General features: G+C 37.2%; 1 protein-coding gene across 1 annotated transcript in view; it reads right to left on the bottom strand.

The window, feature by feature from the left end:
* Positions 1–20,628, bottom strand: part of man1a2 (mannosidase, alpha, class 1A, member 2) — a 527,240-nt gene that overhangs the window by 207,222 nt on the left and 299,390 nt on the right. The window lies entirely within an intron of this gene.

Below are 20,628 nucleotides of genomic sequence, written 5' to 3'. Positions count from 1 at the left end.
AACTTTAACAAAACATTGTTATGCTTAAAAAAGCTTTTAATGTTGAACAATGGGTTACACACACATTAACTACTAAACATGCAGACTGCAACACTGGGGTGGCTCAAACCTAAAACCGAAAACACAACCCTGCAGTTATTTATATATTCCAGAGTAATGTCAGCTATTCACTTAGGAAAGCAGACTTAGTTAATTAATAATTCATGGATCTTGTCCCAGCAAAAATGATAAAATTACTGTTCATAGTTTTGTTAAAAAGGAAGGCGTTGATTTCTATAAAGTCAATGAAAATAATAACAGGGCTTGGGATATGCATTAATTTGTACATGTTTTATTTATATAAGCAATAACCACTAATAAAATTCATGTTGAGATATGATTTATCTTTTACCTTATGCTCAGCAAGTAAGTAAATATTTACATGGCACACACAAAACAATTGTGCAGATAGAAATCTCCATTTCCATCACAGGTGGTGCAGTGGTAGTGCTGCTGCTTTGCAGTAAGGAGTTTGTGGGTTCGCTTCCCGGGTTATCCCTGTGTGGAGAGCGCTTGGAGTACAGAGAAAAGTGCTAAATAAATGTAAAGAATCATTATTATTATTATTTCACACAATAAAGGGATCTATGATAAAACATATACTCATTAACACAAAAATCAAAACTTCCCATACATCTATCACTCTATCATAAAATACAAGGATATCCCAAAAAGTTTGGCAACAAAGCTTTTCACCTGATAATAATTTAATTATTGTTTTAGTATACACCAGGAACACTAGATATTCACCAGGGCTATAAAAATAATTATATCTATGGGAGAAAGACTTTTTTTCCCCAGCAGATGAAAGGAAAAAATATCCATCCAAGTTCTGTGATTAATTAATGTGCTTTACAAATTGGATGGGGTCCTGCATTGTCAAACTGAGGGAGGAGTTCAGTAACATTATCCCCTTAAACTCATGGATAAAAGTTAACAATTTAGCATATACTATGTCATCTTGCAAAACCATCAGTTTTGCATTCGAAAAAACAGTAGTCATAATATTACCTCCTAAAGGATTAACTTTATACTACTACTTCTAAGGAGAAATTGAATGCTGTCATTTCACTGACCTTTGGTCTCTCCAAGTGAAGATCCATCCATCCATTATCCAAACCGCTACATCCTAACTACAGGGTCATGGGGGTCTGCTGGAGCCAATCTCAGCCAACACAGGGCACAAGGCAGGAAACAAACCCTGGGCAGTGTGCCAGCCCACCGCAGGGCGCTCACACACACACACACACACACACACACACACACGCACACACTAGGAACAATTTAGAATCGCAAATGCACCTAATCTGCATGTCTTTGGACTGTGGGAGGAAACCCACACAGACATGGGGAGAGCATGCAAACTCCACGCAGGGAGGACCCAGGAAGCGAACCCAGGTCTCCTAACTGCAAGGCAGCAGCGCTACCACTGTGCCACCCCTCCAAGTTAAGGTCCCTGACAAAAAAAAAAAAAAAAGTATCTTTCATCATTTGCCTTATAACAGGAGAGAAAATCTGAACACAACTCTAGAAGCAATTTTTAGATCAATGGTTAGGATTCATTGAATTCAACATTCATTTTTACCACTTGAAAAAGTTTGTTACTGATTCCATCTCTGGCACATGAAAGTCAACAGCAGCTCATTGTTTGACGTGCACACATAACATTGACCTGCTTATGCACTAATTACAGAATGTTCCCCAGCACTTAGGTACCAAACAGTGTATTTCAAATTAAATATCTTTCTCTCTCTCTCTCTAATGCCAACTTAAGGGCTGTCTATCACATAAAAACTCATAAACCCCTGGGCCTTGAACCTTGATGTTGGTCTCAATTGAGAGCTTATGCCAAAATTCATGTAATGGGACCCATGGATTGAACATGTAGACTACCGAGGTCATGAAATTCAACTTTGGAACCTTCTCACAACACTCGCATTGCAGTGGCCAACTGATCATTTTCATTGCAAGGGCCAATCACAAATTTTGAGCACAACAGAAAGTCACATATACCCAAAGAATCAGAGATATGGGCTCCTTCTGCCATGTTATTGGACTGGTCCGTCACATACTCATCCATGCAACATGGCTGCCAAGGAAACAATGGCCGCATGAGCATGCAACACCTCTTTTAGGAAACTAGTGGCACCAACATCAGATGGGAGTGAAGGACATTGCAACAGTGCAGCAACCTAGGCAAAGTGACCTGGGATACTGTGTTTTATGAGAGTAATTTGTCAAAACAATCATTTTTCTACATCTCCTAAACTACTTTCAGAAAATCACCTTATTCCTTTTCATTATCTGCTGTGTTCCACAAAGACAATATCCTTGAATTTCAGCCATAACAAACATAGCTAGGGAGACATTATAGCTCTTCTATTTCAGAGAGGATTCTGGATCAAAAAAAAAAAAAAAAAACGCAGCTTGTTCTCAGTCAGGAAAATCTTGAAAACTAAGAAGCTTTGTTAAACACAGGCATATTTAAAGATGATCCTTTCAAATTCAACTGTACATATTAAATAGCCCTTTATTCTCCTTAGCATTATGTTTAGCCCAGGAAAAATGAGCCCAAAAAGGATAATTTTTTTTCAAAAAGAAAACAAAAATGTTATTATGTGTAAAAGAAAATACCAAAGCATAACATAATTATAGTAAGAAAGGTCTAGTGTCCACTGCTGTACTGATGTATAGTACATTTAGTAAACATCCTTTGTGTGATATGTTGTGAGTCAGTCACCAGTGCAGCATAGAAATAGTCTTTTTTGGCAGCATGTTGTTTCACTCATTAGATGGTAGCAGAATACTGTTCTGAGAATTATCTGGGGTTAACACTATAAAGGGCATCATACAAGTTACCCCGAGACTGTCTTAGGTTTAAGGGTGTACTTACACTGGCAATTTACTCCATGTCTGAGCATGTTTTTCTGCGTGTAACCCCGCAAAGTCTAGTTCATTTGACTAGTGTGATCACTCCATGCCGGGCCAACCGCACCGTGCCCTGGCCTGTTTGGAAGAGGTGGGCCCGAGCACAGTTCAGTAGCAACAGTGTGATTGCTAAACTTGACCGAACACGGTACACAGACATTATGTCAAAGATGTGGCAAGTTAAAAAAGCTGCAAATTCCTCCCATAACATCATTTGTCACTGTAAAAATCTTTTCGGAAGTGCAGCACGATTAACAGCAAAACGCTGCACTGCACACTCAATAAATCTGTAAGTGGGTAGAGTGTTATCCTGCCCTACACGACTCCAAAACAACCACAAAAAAGGTAAAATCATTTTGACATGCATGCTGTCACACCGTGTTCAGATCTTGTTTTGGCTTTACAAGAGGTCGCATGGTCAAGACGAAAATGTGCCCAGGCCCAGAATGTTAAGCACAGTGTGAATGCAGGACAGAAGGGGAATTAGGAGGGGGGGGGGGGGCAATCACTCTTGGACACGGTATGGGACAAACGTGCCTAGTATGACTATACCATAACTGTACTTGTAAAGAATTCCGAGCCAGAGTCACGCTTGGGGTTAATGCCAAGGATGTTAAGAATGAAACAAATAAACAAATAAGTCAACAAAAAGCAGTATGAGATGAATGTGAATGCAAGTATAATATATGATACTCAAAAGCCCTTCATCTAATCTAGGGTTATGAGGGTCTAAAACCTATACCAGCAGCACTGGGTGCAAGACAGGAAACAGCCCTGGACAAGTTCTCAGTCCATCATGACAAACACATACACACGCACGCACACTCACTCATCTTCATAAATTTGAAATAAACGTATAGATATTTTAACAGATATCAGACACTTCAGTGGAATAATAAAAAAATCTTACACAATGGTTTTCTGTATCTACCCTTACCATCCTGTTGGGTATTCCATGTTCCTGAATGTAACAAAGACAACTCAATTTGACACAATCAGCTAGGAGATCCAAAGTCAAATGACCATAATAAGAACTGGGTTCAAATTACATTTATCATCTAAAAGAAGCACAAAATAAATACTACATAATACTGTATGACATTTTGCTTGAAATAAAGTCATCTTTACCAACAGCACCTGTTTGGGAAGATGTGACAAGAACTTGTCTGTTTCATTACCCAAAAACAACAGAAGGTTATAATTTTTGTGTCACTGGGAACATAAAAAAATCTTCTCTTACTCTTGACAAATTGCTTTAAGTAATTGACAAAGATTAGTCACCTGTTTTCTGCAAAGACTAGAGTGCTGAAGGGATATTAAGCATGAACTTAAAACAGCAGGGATTTTGTTTTTATGTTGTAAACTTGCCTGCTGATTCAACAAATGCAATAAATTAAATATTTAAATGTTGTAATGAATGGCACACTTGGCATCCTGACTGGGAATGAACAAAGATTCTTACCAGGCCGGAAAGCGAATAGTGAAGGACTGGAGGAGATGAGTATAGCTGAACATTTTCTTCCCTAATACACGAGACCTGTATCCCTGTGTTGCGGTTCCCACACAAACACTCGCTGGGCATTCTGGGATCTGTAGTCCTGTGGAGGCAGTCCTTTTGGATTCTGTGGGGGCCACCAGAGAGCACTACTGGGATTCACAGTTCCTACTTTCTGGGACTTCTAGTCAAGTTGGAAGTACTCCCAGGTCTTAGATAAAAGAAGCTGCCCAATCTTAGCGAGGTGAGTCAGAATTTGGTGGAAAAGGACAAAGCTTGCCTGGAGGAGTGGAAGGTGAAGGAAAACGACTGGTATGAGAATTGTAAAAACCCTTGTAAAGTATTTGAATGCAAATAAACCCTTTAATTATATCTGGACTTGTGTCTGTGAAATTGTGTCTAGGGTTTGGGGTACTGCAACACCCCCTTGTGGTCACAATGTTTAGTGGCCATCATAATTCTCAGCAGTTGCTTTAGTGGATAAAGGAAAGAGAAGGAGAACCCTGTGAGGGGTTCAAATAGGGGACAAATATTTGGGACACCAGTCGGGTAATCCCTTTTAATTCTCTCAAACCTCTCAATAAACTAAAACAGGTGGCGTCTGGTAACACTTAACATAAGGCAGCAGGGTATAAAACAGAAAATAGCTTCAACACTAACTCTAGCTAACAAAACAAAGGAAGGCTTTCCTAGAGCTTTCACTCGTCGGAACTAGTCTCATCAAAACACAAGTTAGTGGAGGCACCCAGTCTTTTTATAATGGGAGGACTGGAAGAGGCAGAGCTAATTTCCCTCATGGGGAGGTTTCTGGGAGCTGTGGGGAGAAAAGCAAACAGAGTTAGCGACAGAACCCCTCTCTCCCTGGTGGGTTACCGTTTACCTCAAATAAGCCAACAAGGAGATCCTCGGACGCACATGCGTGACAACCCATAAATCTATTAAAGAAGCAACATGCTGTATGCCATGATTTCCTTTTTTTACTCATGATATCCCATACAGTTCCACTATTGCATAAATGGAATTCACTCACAAACTCACTCAGTGTGTCCTGCAGCTGGACTATGTGGAGTAAAGGTGCCTTTTTGCGGCAAAAAGCAACAGCTGATAATGTGTATTATTTAATGAGTCTGCTCTTCCTGCAACTCCATAAAACACTGGGCCTAGTTTTTTTAAGTTAAATCTGACCAGTTGAAACATTCCCCACCCTATGCAGTTTCTTGCCAAGTCAATAGGGAAAGAGCAATTTGTTGCATTTCATATCACTTCAAAGATTGCTTCATTTTAGTTTACCACATATTTGGTCATGTTGCATTTTATCTTGTTATTTCCACATAATCTTGTTTTTATAATAAAATGTTTTTTGAATATATCATCTGTGAAGGGTCTCATGTAAACTAAAGATTGGCTTAAGCAGACAGATTTATTTTTTTACTTATTCAACTCTAGGCATCAGACAGATTTACACTTTATTAAACATTCATTACCTGAAGAAACTGACTCCTTTATTGCATAATTAAATGTTCCACATTGGGGGATCCAATTTCATGCAAATGTAGTGTGTGAGGATTCAGTATCTGGATTTGCCAGACCATGTTGTTACAGGGGACAGTTCTTAAAACTTGGGTCAAGCCAACCTGACACACATAAATACTAGCCAACACTGAATACATAGGGTGCATGTACTTAAAGAAACTGACAGCTCAAGAGCATGTATGCTTCTTTAAGCAGTTAATGCTTGCAGAGAAAATTTTTTGAAACGATGCATTAAGAAAGACAATGGCAGATATGAAAGTACATCTCTTATATTTATGGTTGCTTTCATTAACTTATATAATATATGGCATTTAATTGCCAAGACCAGGTAATGTATTACAGTATATTGTAGGGGTCTTCAAGTTTGATAACGGAGGCCATTAGTGATGAATGTTCTCGTACCAACTCAGCTACTTATTTAGAAACCAATCCTTGCTGACCATGGAACTTGGCTGTTTAGTGCTTCAATTTTGCTACTTTAAGTCATTCTTACAGATTTTTAATTTCTGAAAATAATTTCTGAAAATATCACTGAAATGATTTATGGCTCAGAGTGGATCTTTTATTGTTAGTTCTTCATTTTATTCTCTTCCGTTCCCTTCAAAATATTTTATTAAAACAGAGACTTCATGATGAACACACACAAGTGTAAATGGGACTAAGTTAAATGGGTAGCTGCTGCTTCCTTTGTCATTTGTGTCTCATTTTGTAAACTGGAAGCAGATAAAGAAAACAAGAAGCAGTTAACTACAACCCCAATTCCAATGAAGTTGGGACATTGTATAAAACGTAAATAAAAACAGAATACAATGATTTGCAAATCCTTTTCAACCTATATTCAATTGAATACACTATGAAGACAAGATATCGAATGTTCAAACTGATAAACTTTATTGTTGTTTTGCAAATCTTCACTCATTTTGAATTTGATGCCTGCAACACGTTCCAAAAAAGCTGGGACAGGGGCAGCAAAAGACTGGGAAAGTTGAGGAATGTTCAAAAAACACCTGTTTTGAACATTCCACAGGTGAACAGGTTTGTCATGATTGGGTATAAAAGGAGCATCCCCAAAAGGCTCAGTCATTCACAAGCAAGGATGGGGCGAGGTTCACCACTTTGTGAACAACTGCATGGGCAAATAGTCCAGCAGTTGAAGCACAACGTTTCTCAACGTACAATTGCAAGGAATCTAGGGATTTCATCATCTACTGTTCATAATATCATCAAAAGATTCAGAGAATCTGGAGAAATCTCTGCACGTAAGCGGCAAGGCCGAATACCAACACTGGGTGCCCATGACCTTCGATCCCTCAGGCGGCACTGCATTAAAAACCGACATCATTCTGTAAAGGATATTACCACGTGGGCTCAGGAATACTTCAGAAAACCACTGTCAGTTAACACAGTTCGTCGCTACATTTACAAGTGCAAGTTAAAACTCTACCATGTAAAGCGAAAGCCATATATCAACAACACCCAGAAACGCCGCCGGCTTCTCTGGGCCCGAGCTCATCTGAGATGGACTGATGCAAAGTGGAAAAGTGTGCTGTGGTCTGACAAGTCCACATTTCAAATTGTTTTTGGAAATCATGGACGTCGTGTCCTCCGGGCCAAAGAGGAAAAGGACCATCTGGATTGTTATCAGCGCAAAGTTCAAAAGCCAGCATCTGTGATGGTATGGGGGTGTGATAGTGCCCATGGCATGGGTAACTTGCACATCTGTGCAGGCACCATTAATGCTGAAAGGTACATACAGATTTTGGAGTAACATATGCTGCCATCCAAGCAACGTCTTTTTCAGGGACATCCCTGCTTATTTCAGCAGGACAATGCTAAGCCACATTCTGCGTGTGTTACAACAGCGTGGCTTCGCAGTAAAAGAGTGCGGGTACTAGACTGGCCTGCCTGCAGTCCAGACCTGTCTCCCATTGAAATTGTGTGGCGCATTATGAAGCGCAAAATACGACAACGGAGACCCCGGACTGTTGAGCAACTGAAGTTGTACATCAAGCAAGAATGGGAAAGAATTCCACCTACACAGCTTCAACAATTAGTGTCCTCAGTTCCCAAACGCTTATTGAGTGTTGTTAAAAGGAAAGGTGATATAACACAGTGGTAAACATGCCCCTGTCCCAGCTTTTTTGGAACGTGTTGCAGGCATCAAATTCAAAATGAGTGAAGATTTGCAAAACAACAATAAAGTTTATCAGTTTGAACATTTGATATCTTGTCTTTGTAGTGTATTCAATTGAATATAGGTTAAAAAGGATTTGCAAATCATTGTATTCTGTTTTTATTTACGTTTTACACAACGTCCCAACTTCATTGGAATTGGGGTTGTACTATAAACGTAGCTGTTTAAGACTAAAAGTCGCAATTAAAGTTTGGGTTTCTTAATAAGCAAGTTAATTTAAAATAAATACAAAAATGTTGCTTAAGCAAAAGTCACTTCAGCAGCAACAATTGGCTTCTATTTAAAAAACCAGCTTGGAACAAAAACCTGCACTCACTGCAGCACTCCAGAACTGAACTTGAGGAGACCTAGTGTATGGGGAAAATATAAAGATACATAAATAAACACACCAAAAGTACCAAACAAAACAAACATAAATCCAGGCAATAAATGGACCAGGACTATAAAATACTAAGTGGAATGAATTGGTAGAAGTTACAAAATGGATTCTTGGTCACAGATCTGAAGTACAACTCTGAGTTAGCACTTTAATGACATAGACTTGAGTGTTATGACATCTCTTGGTGGATAGCAAGGGTAGCACTTTATTTCATGGGAATGCGACAACTTGATAGAAAATACTTTCTTTTGGCACCTCTTATATATTGTAAGTCCTGTAAAATTGGGAGCATGGCATTAGTTTTACTATTGGATGAGATAGGTGACAAAACTTTATTCTGGTGCAACTGCACACCAGCCAAGGTTTACCATGTGAATGCTATTATCTGTAGTTACTATTTATAATCATAAGTGAAAAGCAACTACTGGAAAATTTGGGAAAGTTGTTTACAATTTAGCAGATATTAAGTATGAATTTGGTTGAGGGGTAAATTGGAAACCTTACAATCCAAAGCTAAAAGTATGGCTTGTGTGAACCATAGTGTATTTTTCATTTAACACTTTAAAGAAATATGTTCTGGGAGAAGGATGTTAAGGATAGAGCTGCCAGGAAAAGAGGATGGCCTAAGAGAAGGTTTATGAATGTGGTGAGAGAGGACATGCAGGTGGTGGGTGTAACGGAACAAGATGGAGAAGACAGGAAGATAGGGAAGAAGATGATCCGCTGTGGCAACCTCTAACAGGAGCAGCCAAAAGAAGAAGAACTTAATTTACTCTACTATTATACTATCAAGTATACAATACCAGTACTGGAGAGTATAAAATATATCTTAATTCATAAACAATGTTCAAAAGATCCAAATCATGAAGATGAATAATTAAAAATCTTATTAAAAATGTTCCCATGCCATCTGTGTGCTAGAGTAGTATACTGTTACAAGTCCATTTCTTGGAGATGACAGCTTGGCTTGAGATCGTAAGTGAAGACCTTGTGCTTCTGCAACTGCCATTGGAGAGATAAACAAGCTTGAAGAAAGATGTGAGTAGAATGTTGCCCAGCCACAAAAATCTAATTAAAAAAAATACAGTTGAAGTAAACAACTCAATTAGGTGCTGATAGACATTGCTGCCAGAGAAGTTTCTAAAATTATCATTTCTTTATTACTTGCAGAATAACAGCCGGGCATTCAACTAATGGCTTTCCCTGTGTCATTTTCTGCAGATATATACAGAGGGATTCATACTGTGACCCTGAGGTAGACAACTTGCAAAAGCTCAGAACATTAAATCATAACGTTTTAGTCTTAATCTCAATTTTTTTCTCACTACCCTATTTCATATGTAGAACCAGGAAAATTCCCAGGTTTAATCATATCTGGAATTTGGAGAAATTTTTGTCGTACATACAGTACTATACAGAAATCTTAAACATGCGTTAAAAAAAAATCTGCAAAATGAAGGTGCTGTATATACAATAAATTTGCAAAAATTACAAAAAGCAGTAAACTGTAATTCAAATGAAACATTTGGTGTAACCACCCTTTATCTTTAAAATTAAATCAGTTCTCTTTGGTCAACTGCTGTGCAGTTTTATAAGAAAACTGGCTTGTAGTTTGTTCCAAGCATCCTGAAGAGCTTGCCACAGTCCTTCAGGTAATTGCAGATGGCCATGATGATGCAGATATCATGGCTCTGTGGAGGTCATACCATCAAGCACACTTCTCTAATGGAACTGGATGGGAATTTGCTTGTACATTTCAGCATTCTATTAATTCTTACCAGATCACCTACAAGTCCATTTGCAGAAATGCAGCCCCAGTCCTTCAGGAAACCTGCACTGTACTTGACTGATAACTGCAGATATTCATCCATTAGCAATTTCCAGCTCTATCACAGACTAACTGTCTCCTGTATCACCCAAAACATTTCAAACTTTGACTGCTCAATACAAAGTATTTGCTTTTCTTGTTCAGCATGCAGTCCTTGTGTTTATGTGGGCAGATAAGTATCTTTGCATTATTTTTACATCAAATGAATTGCTTTGGCAGCCACTTTTTTATGAAGACCACTTCTGATAAGACCTTTCCAGTTTGAAATGAGGGATTAAGCTTCCAGCATTTATTCTGACTTTTCTTAGCTTGATGCACCTCTTGTTTGCTGCTCTCAATTAAAATGATAAACCACTGTGTTTCTGGTCATCAATTGTGGTCGTTTCCTTATGCTTCTTCATTTGTGTTGACATTACATTTTGAAACTTTCACCAATTTCTGTTTGTTGGAGACTCTGCTGATGCAGGATGATCACCTTATGTCTTGTTGCCATGCTCACTGTTTGCCATAGATGAAGAAAAGGCGATTTGAAGATTAACCTTTCACAGTCTGACACATTCACACCTTTTAGTTTGGCTGATGTTCACCCAGGCTGATTCCTTGTACACCATTTGCTGTTTCAATTAATCAGGTTGGTTTAATCATCCCATTACTTATTGCTCATTACCAACTGTTTTTCTATCTTTGTTTAATCACACATTAGCGTATACACTGTATCCACAAAGAAATTAAGTTTTGATCTGAAAAATAATCTATTACTTAATGTTACTTTCCTTAATGAAACAGACATTTATCTGTAACATTTACTTTGTTTGGAAAATCAATCTTGTGAAATCTAACATTTGCTCTTTCTACTGACTGACCAATGTCAAAGACAAAAATAAACATCTAAGATAAAATTTATATAAAAATCTAAGATGCCTAAGAATTTTGTACAGTACTGCAAACGGAAGATCCAAGCATTTCTGGGGTTGACAGTATCACATATAATATTCCCGGGTAAAGGGGTAGGGACCTATAATGGTACATACAAGGTATATGAATGCCAATGATTCTTGCCTATATCTGGAATTCTGAAAGAATGCACTCAATGAATATAGGTATAAATATAGATGAGAAACTGAAAAATAGTTGCAATAAACAAAAAACAAGCTTTCAAAATATTTAATTAATCACAATTTTCTCTTGAGGAGAGCAGCACACTCACTGATTCACTCTTTCTTTATGACCTCACAAGTACACTGCTTCCTTTGAAGATGTTATAAAACAAACCTGTAAAGTGGATAGCCCATTAATTTGTGCAGTAGTAACTTTGCATTGGCACTGATTAAAAATAAATCTTACTAAACGCACTTCAGCAGCCTTAAATATTTAAAAAATCCTTTAAATTGTTTGTTTAATCCAGATTTAACATTTGCCATGATGGATGTAAAGAATAAACATAAACTAACATTTTTCTAATATGAAAATATTTTTCAGTATCAAAGAAAACAGCTTTTGAAGAAGAAAAACTTGTGTAGTAATAAGGGAAGCATTTTGGATGTCTAAAACAATTCTGCTACATTTTCCACTTGTTTCATAAAATGACACACACAAAAAATATGACACCAAGATTCAGTATTTATAATGCACATTAGTAACTGCTGGAAAATGTTTATTGCAAGTAATTTGGCACAATGAATGAAAAAATGCACAATTATCTAATAAATGACATTCATTTGCCCAGTGATTTAAAGTAAAATGATTATTGTTGTTTACATATAAACACATAGAAGCTTACCACCTCTGCTTTCTCTAAAATTATACCTAAGGTTCTAATAATCTGAATAACTCTCCTGAAAATCATTCTGAGACACAAAAGCTTGCTAATTGTACATTAAACACCAACTCTGCAGTTAAGAGCATGGGTTACTGATAATGGAAACAGACACATTTACAAGTTCGATGCAAGACAAGAATAAAAATGACTCAGAAACAGCATCATTTATAACTTGGTTGAGATTGGCAATAAAGGAAGTCTTAACAGTTCTCATTGGGAGAGCTCATTAACAGTGTTTACTAGAACATCTAAAGAAAATCATTAGTTTCACTTGGACTTAATTTTACCTGTTAATTTAGAGATATGTAGATAAATTGGAAATCTCTAACTGAATTTCCTTGTCTCTCTCAATCACGCAAAAATGCGCATTACCTTCCACTCATTTATTCAAAGAACTTACAGGTAATTTACTTTTAAAATGGGGGATGAAATAATGACACGCTGAATCAAAAAAAAATGCATTAACATTTTTTAACTTAGAATGCAAATTAAAAAGAATAGATCAACTTTGTAAATGATCCACAGGGGTACAATTTATCTAACTTTCATTTCTAAAGCATGTCTAAATAATAGCAGCTTAGTTTCCTGAGTGCTAATTAGAACAAGTTCTCATTGCAGAAAGACTTAAAAGACGACATCAACTTAAGACATAACCACTATTTTAAAATATTTTCATCATATAGTTGTGCACCAGTCCAAAACAAGAAAAATGTAGGAAATCTAAAACAAAATAACTGAAAAACAGCCAATATACAGTTTAGCACTGTATTGCCCATGGCACCCAGTACTGTGTACTATGACTGGCCATGGTATGCCCCCATTCTCTAATGTCTTTCTGCCAGTAGAAGGTGGGACTAAGTCAGCACAAGCTGGACGTAATTACATTCATTTGTTTTGCTGTTTTTTTTTGTTTTGTTTTGTTTTTAAATTTTTTTAGCGTGAAGTCTTACCATTGCACATCATTTTGCACATATTATTTTCCAGTCAGCAATTCATGAGAAAAGTGAAGTTGTTGCAGATTTGCTGCTCGATCCACACAAAATGCATTAAGAAGCTAGATCGTTTTTTTTTTTAAATATATATAAAACACTATATACATTGCATTGCACTGCTCCAATGCAATTAGACTACAAAAAAGAGACTTTGACATACAGCATGATATGACATGATGCAAGCAAATGAGACCTGCACTGCTTTATCAATTGTCTACTGAGCATTATGTAAGGCTAGCACATCATCAAAATAATGCAGTTAATGGAACGTTTGGGGAGTGTGGGAAGTTTTCGTCAAACTTACCTCAAAATTGACATGTTATGTCGTCACTTCAGACCTGGCAGGTTAAGTAATCAGGTGAAAATTGCAGCACATACTATACACGTCAAAACCTACCAGTGAGCATACAGACTCACTATGCAGTCTTTTTGCCTGTACAAGAGCTGAACTGATACTTTAGCGGTGGGCATGTTGATAACACTGGGATGGCATGTAGTTTATATTACTGTTATACAAAATCACTGGCATACATTTTGTATAAAAATGTAGATTGTATTCAAATTTTAAAAAGAGTTGATATTTTGCAAGGAACTGCTATATGTTTTGAGTGACAAAAACAACCTTCCATTGCAAAGAGGGACAAAAATCAACTGTTTTGAAAGAACAATGATAGGACTTCTTGCAGTAAGCATGTGCAAGCTATTGTACTAGATTTTCACAAAAAGTGATTTGCTGTGTGATGGAAGCTAAACAAAACAGAATTGGTGAATACTCATCATGCTGCTGTGAGAAAACACTCGATTTAATCGGTCAAGTACAGGTTTAAAAAAAAAAAATAAAAATTCTGTCTTCTCAGCTGGACCATGGAGTCAGAGTCTTAGTCGGACTTGGCAGCAATTATTGGGTTACTGGAATCGGAAGTGGTAAAAATTTACAGACTCCGACTAAATCTACTCTCTATATATAAAAAGATTAGCGAAATTGGGCTATATCTTCATGTGACATTTTCATGGAATGCTAATTTTTCTTCAAAACTGTACATCTTATAGTATACAGTAATCCCTCGTTATATCGCGCTTCGCCTTTCGCGGCTTCACTCTATCGCGGATTTTATATGTAAGCATATTTAAATATATATCGCGGATTTTTTGCTGGTTCGCGGATTTCTGAGGACAATGGGTCTTTTAATTTCTGGTACATGCTTCCTCAGTTGGTTTGCCCAGTTGATTTCATACAAGGTACGCTATTGGCAGATGGCTGAGAAGCTACCCAACTTACTTTTCTCTCTCTCTTGCGCTGACTTTCTCTGATCCTGACGTAGGGGGATTGAGCAGGGGGGCTGTTCGCACACCTAGACGATACGGACGCTCGTCTAAAAATGCTGAAAGATTATCTTCACGTTGCTACCTTCTGTGCAGCTGCTTCATATACTTAAAAGCTCGAAGGGCACGTATTGATTTTTGATTGTTTGTTTTTCTCTGTCTCTCTCTCTGCTCCTGACGGAGGGGGTGTGAGCTGCTGCCTTCATTGTAACTGCTTTGTGCCGCTGTGCTTCACATACTTAAAAGCCAAACAGCCCTACTGATTTGTTGGCTTTCCTCTGTCTTTATGACAGTCTCTGCTCCTGACGCGCACTCCTTTGAAAAGGAAGATATGTTTGCATTCTTTTAATTGTGAGACGGAACTGTCATCTCTGTCTTGTTATGGAGCACAGTTTAAACTTTTGAAAAAGAGACAAATGTTTGTTGCAGTGTTTGAATAACGTTCCTGTCTCTCTACATCCTCCTGTGTTTCTGTGCAAATCTGTGACCCAAGCATGACAATATAAAAATAACCATATAAACATATGGTTTCTACTTCGCGGATTTTCACCTTTCGCGGGGGGGTCTGGAACGCAACCCCCGTGATGGAGGAGGGATTACGGTACATCTATATATCATTTTTTTCGTCGTCGTTAGAAAAATACAACAATGATACTCTCATGTAATACAGCAAATTTAACATGCATATGTCAAACAAAATACCTTATATACATAAAACAGCTAAGAACAGCAGTAGTTCAGTTGTGTGTTAGCAGTCAACAAATAAAGCCCATGTAATGGCACATACTTAAATTCTAAAACTGCATAAACATTCAATTGCCCGCATAATCATGACTGGTGATCATGCAGGTGAATTCGTATTCCTTCCATGTATTAAGTTTGATACTGGCAATACTTCAGCAAGCAGATTAACATTCATCTTGCATATATGACAATTTCCAATAGTTTCAACATTTGCTATAACATAAATAAATCTCAGGGCCACAGTTTTGACCATATTGTGATATACCCATGGAACAATAATAAGAAATGCGAGCTATCGAGGTGGGGGTTAGGCCTCCATATGCGGTCAGTGGGGCACACCCCCCTAAGTTATAATGTGCTAAAATTTTCAATTTCACATATATTAACACAAATAAACTATTGTTTTCTTCTAAACTTTGGATAAAAATATAACCTCTTTTAAAATTTTGTAACTTTTGCTGTTTGTTTGAGGCAATTCAGTGTTTGGATAAAATGCTTTGTATCTTGTATGTTGTGTGCTTTCAGTCAACACAGTAAAAATACTGTTTAGATGCTTTGGGTCACCCAGAAAATGTCAATGTTTTTGACAGAAATGAATACCTTTGATTATCAAGATACCATTAAATTGATGTAAAAATGTAGCCAAGTCATTGCTAGTGTGTATAAAGGCTATTACTGCTTGAAAGGGCTAATTTGAATGTATTATTAACATATGGCACAAAGCCAACCATTTCAGCAGAAATTTCTTTAGTCTCCGTATTGTAATTAGTCATGTTTACATGCTAATTGGTCATTATAGAAACCTTTCCAATTACTTTAGCACCACTGAAACATGTTATTCTATTCACTTGTGTTCAAGGTACTTGCATTCCTAAAGTTAAGATCTGGGTTCAAGAATGGCCAAAATGAAACAAGAAATATGTCAGTTCTTTTGGGGTTGGGGTTGTGCAGAATGAAGGTTATTCCATGTGACAGATTGCCAAGAAATTGAACATTTCATTCAGGAGTCAAATGTGCATGCTTTCCCAGTTTTTTTTCAGGTTCATCATGGTTTCTAATGGGAAAACCTAAAGATAATTGTTTTGTCAAAACATTTTAAATTGGATTTTCTGAATATTAAACATACAGAACAAAATTTAAATAGCAGTGCCTTAATAATGTACCAAAAATAAAGAGGATTGCAATTTGTGCTTGAGTATAGAGGAATCATGGGCACCTACTCTGATACTTTGCTTGCTATTTTTCTAATGTAACAGAATGAATTCAAAACTTCAGAGATTCCTTGTGATTAAGCCATGAAAACATATTCACAAAGTTAAAATACTTGCATGAGTGAGTGGTTACATTCTGTACAGTTACATTTATGTGTGAAAAAATTCACACTGCCAGCATCTAGAGGTACTTCTGGTCTTGTGACTATAATGCTGGCTGTTTCACTAGTTACTGAAATTCTCTTTGTGACCATGAGCAAGTTACTTAATTAACCTATTTGTGTTTCTTTGGTAAAATATTATATATGTAAACAATTGAACTGTCAATAGTGTACAGGTACTTGTAAAATGCATTTAATTGATATTGGCAGATAAGATATTTTTTGTCGTTTAACATATCTTTGTTAACAATGCACATACTTGATCATTGGTATGAATTAACTTATTCTGATTTCTTAAAATTTGTCAACGTAATATTTAATTTACCTTACTATTTTTGGACAGAATTTGCAAAACATCCATGCTCTTGTTTTGAGTTTAATCTGTAATGCCTAATAGAAATCTGACTCATTCTTTTGAGTTTTTAGGTTTGGTTGTTAATATCACTTTTTTTGTACCAAGCTTGGCTAAGAATCATATTGCAATGCCATGCCTCCTTACCTTGCATCGAAACACTCTAAGTATGCCTTTGGTAGGGACCATGTACAGGTGCTGGTCATAAAATTAGAATATCATGACAAAGTTGATTTATTTCAGTAATTCCATTCAAAAAGTGAAACTTGTATATTAGATTCATTCATTACACACAGACTGATGTATTTCAAATGTTTATTTCTTTTAATGTTGATGATTATAACTGACAACTAATGAAAGTCCCAAATTCAGTATCAAGGAAAATTAGAATATCAATTAAGACCAATGCAAAAAAAGGATTTTTAGAAATGTTGGCCAACTGAAAGGTATGAACATGAAAAGTATGAGCATGTACAGCACTCAATATTTAGTTGGGGCTCCTTTGGCCTGGATTACTGCAGCAATGCGGCGTGGCATGGAGTCGATCAGTCTGTGGCACTGCTCAGGTGTTATGAGAGCCCATGTTGCTCTGATAGTGGCCTTCAGCTCTTCTGAATTGTTGGGTCTGGCGTATTGCATCTTCCTCTTCACAATACCCCATAGATTTTCTATGGGGTTAAGGTCAGGCGAGTTTGCTGGCCAATCAAGAACAGGGATACCATGGTCCTTAAACCAGGTACTGGTAGCTTTGGCACTGTGTGCAGGTGCCAGGTCCTGTTGGAAAATGAAATCTGCATCTCCATAATGTTCGTCAGCAGCAGGAAGCATGAAGTGCTCTAAAACTTCCTGGTAGACGGCTGCGTTGACCTTGGACCTCAGAAAACACAATGGACCAACACCAGCAGATGACATGGCACCCCAAACCATCACTGACTGTGGAAACTTTACACTAGACCTCAAGAAACATGGATTCTGTGCCTCTCCTCTCTTCCTCCAGACTCTGGGACCTTGATTTTCAAAGGAAATGCAAAATTACTTTCATCAGAGAACATAACTTTGGACCACTCAGCAGCAGTCCAAAGGCGAGACGCTTCTGACGCTGTCTCTTGTTCAAGAGTGGCTTGACACAAGGAATGCGACAGCTGAAACCCATGTCTTGCATATGTCTGTGCGTGGTGGTTCTTGAAGCACTGACTCCAGCTGCAGTCCACTCTTTGTGAATCTCCCTCACATTTTTGAATGGGTTTTGTTTCACAATCCTCTCCAGGGTGCGGTTATCCCTATTGCTTGTACACTTTTTTCTACCACATCTTGTCCTTCCCTTCGCCTCTCTATTAATGTGCTTGGACACAGAGCTCTGTGAACAGCCAGCCTCTTTAGCAATGACCTTTTGTGTCTTGCCCCCCTTGTGCAAGGTGTCAATGGTCGTCTTTTGGACAACTGTCAAGTCAGCAGTCTTCCCCATGATTGTGTAGCCTACAGAACTGGACTGAGAGACCATTTAAAGGCTTTTGCAGGTGTTTTGAGTTAATTAGCTGATTAGAGTGTGGCACCAGGTGTCTTCAATATTGAACCCATCCATCCATCCAGTTTCCAACCCGCTGAATCCAAACACAGGGTCACGGGGGTCTGCCGGAGCCAATCCCAGCCAACACAGGGCACAAGGCAGGAAACAATCCTGGGCAGGGTGCCAACCCACCGCAGCAATATTGAACCTTTTCACAATATTCTAATTTTCCTTGATACTGAATTTGGGACTTTCATTAGTTGTCAGTTATAATCATCAACATTAAAAGAAATAAACATTTGAAATACATCAGTCTGTGTGTAATGAATGAATCTAATATACAAGTTTCACTTTTTGAATGGAATTACTGAAATAAATCAACTTTGTCATGATATTCTAATTTTATGACCAGTACCTGTATATAATGCAATGAAACCTTAACTGCTTCATTTGATTTTTCCTATATTTTTTATATTTTAATGAAATAAATATCATCCAATGATAAGGCAATGGGAGAAAAGGTTTCCATTTTTTTCTCCTATAGCTATACAGTACTGTTAGGTGAAGTGGACACTTTGCAGAACATGAATTAAATTGTTGTTAACAGCAAAAAGGTAGCTAAGATTGTCATGCTGTAAGTGCTCATGTCTTCCCATTAATATAATACATAATTCACATGCAGTTGTTTTATACTCTTATGTTACCTTATTAATAAGCTGTTAACAGAGATTTCATCACAAGCATATGACAACTGTACATGAGCTATGAAAAAAGGGCAAAACAGTTTAGCCGTATAAATTTAAGGAAACAGAGATTAAGAGGTAACATTTTTGGAGGCTTTAAATTTCAGGACCTCCAAATCTCAACTCAGTACTATTTTGGAGAATGTAGGTGAATAGAATTGGTGACTGTTTGGACTGAGTGGCCTATTGTCAAAATTGTTGTAATATTCTATAATATGCAAACTAAATAAAAGAAATGAAGGAAGATTGTATGGAAATGAATTTCCAAAAATTTTTTACTGCATTCTAAGCATAGTAGATGTTCTTACATTACATTACACTTGACTTGGAAAATTCTTGAACATCCTTTAAATTATCTGTAGCAAATGTGTCATTTCATAAAAGCCTGGAATAAAAACTAGTAATAATTAAGGAAATCAGGATGAAATACATCTTACTCATCCATTTGTCATATTAATAACTATTATGTGATTGTCTGCAGTATTCAAGTTGAAGTTGTGCTTTTTATGAGATGTGCAGCTTTTGAAATTGTAAAGATATGTTTCCGAATGTTTCAGAATGCCACTAGCAATACTGCTTCTAAATTTAGCTGTGCATACTCAATCATTGTTAAGTGTCTATAAAATGCATTCACCCAAATAAACGTCACACTTTAATCCATTACAGTATATTTTATTGTCTAAATTATATCAAAATTATACAGATTATTTTGCATTGATAACAAATAAAAAACATACAATGATGTTAATTACTGCATTGTTCTGCCAACTATTAATAAGTTACCCTCTATGGACACCATTAACAGTAACTGAAGCAGACTGTGTTAGTATCTGATGGGTAAAACTCTTATTAAGAATGCTAGAGGATTATTAGAACAAACACATTTCTTCGCTGGCCCTGTTTTGTCATTTGTGCCTTTACAATATTTAACCATTCCTTGCCACATATGCCATTCATTGCTTCATTCAGGCTCTTGTTCTCTATCAGTTGAATTACTGCACTGGCAATCGGAATGTTGCCAGCTCGAATCCCATAAAATGCCAAAAGGGACTCTGCTCTGTTAGGCCCTTGAGCAAGGCCCTTAACCTGCCATTGCTAAGCGCTTTGAGTAGTGAGAAAAGCGCTATATAAATGCAAAGAATTATTATTATTATTACTATAACTATCGCTTAGCAAACCTCCCACACAAATATCATCTGGCTTCTACACCTTCTTTAGAATTCAGTTGACCAGTGAGTATATCCTGTTTCATACCTACCCTCCAGACATGACAAAGACTCTTTTATAAGAAAACTCTTATAGTGATGTACAGGTCCCTGCATGGCTCTCCTCTCCATATGTCACTAGTCTAGATTTGACTTGTCTAGTGACAGTCTCTGC

The sequence above is a fragment of the Erpetoichthys calabaricus genome, chromosome 4 (genome assembly GCF_900747795.2).
Source record: "Erpetoichthys calabaricus chromosome 4, fErpCal1.3, whole genome shotgun sequence".
NCBI lineage: Eukaryota > Metazoa > Chordata > Cladistia > Polypteriformes > Polypteridae > Erpetoichthys > Erpetoichthys calabaricus.
The sequence above is the reverse complement of the archived record's forward strand: the minus strand, read 5'-3'. Positions and strand labels throughout refer to the sequence as shown.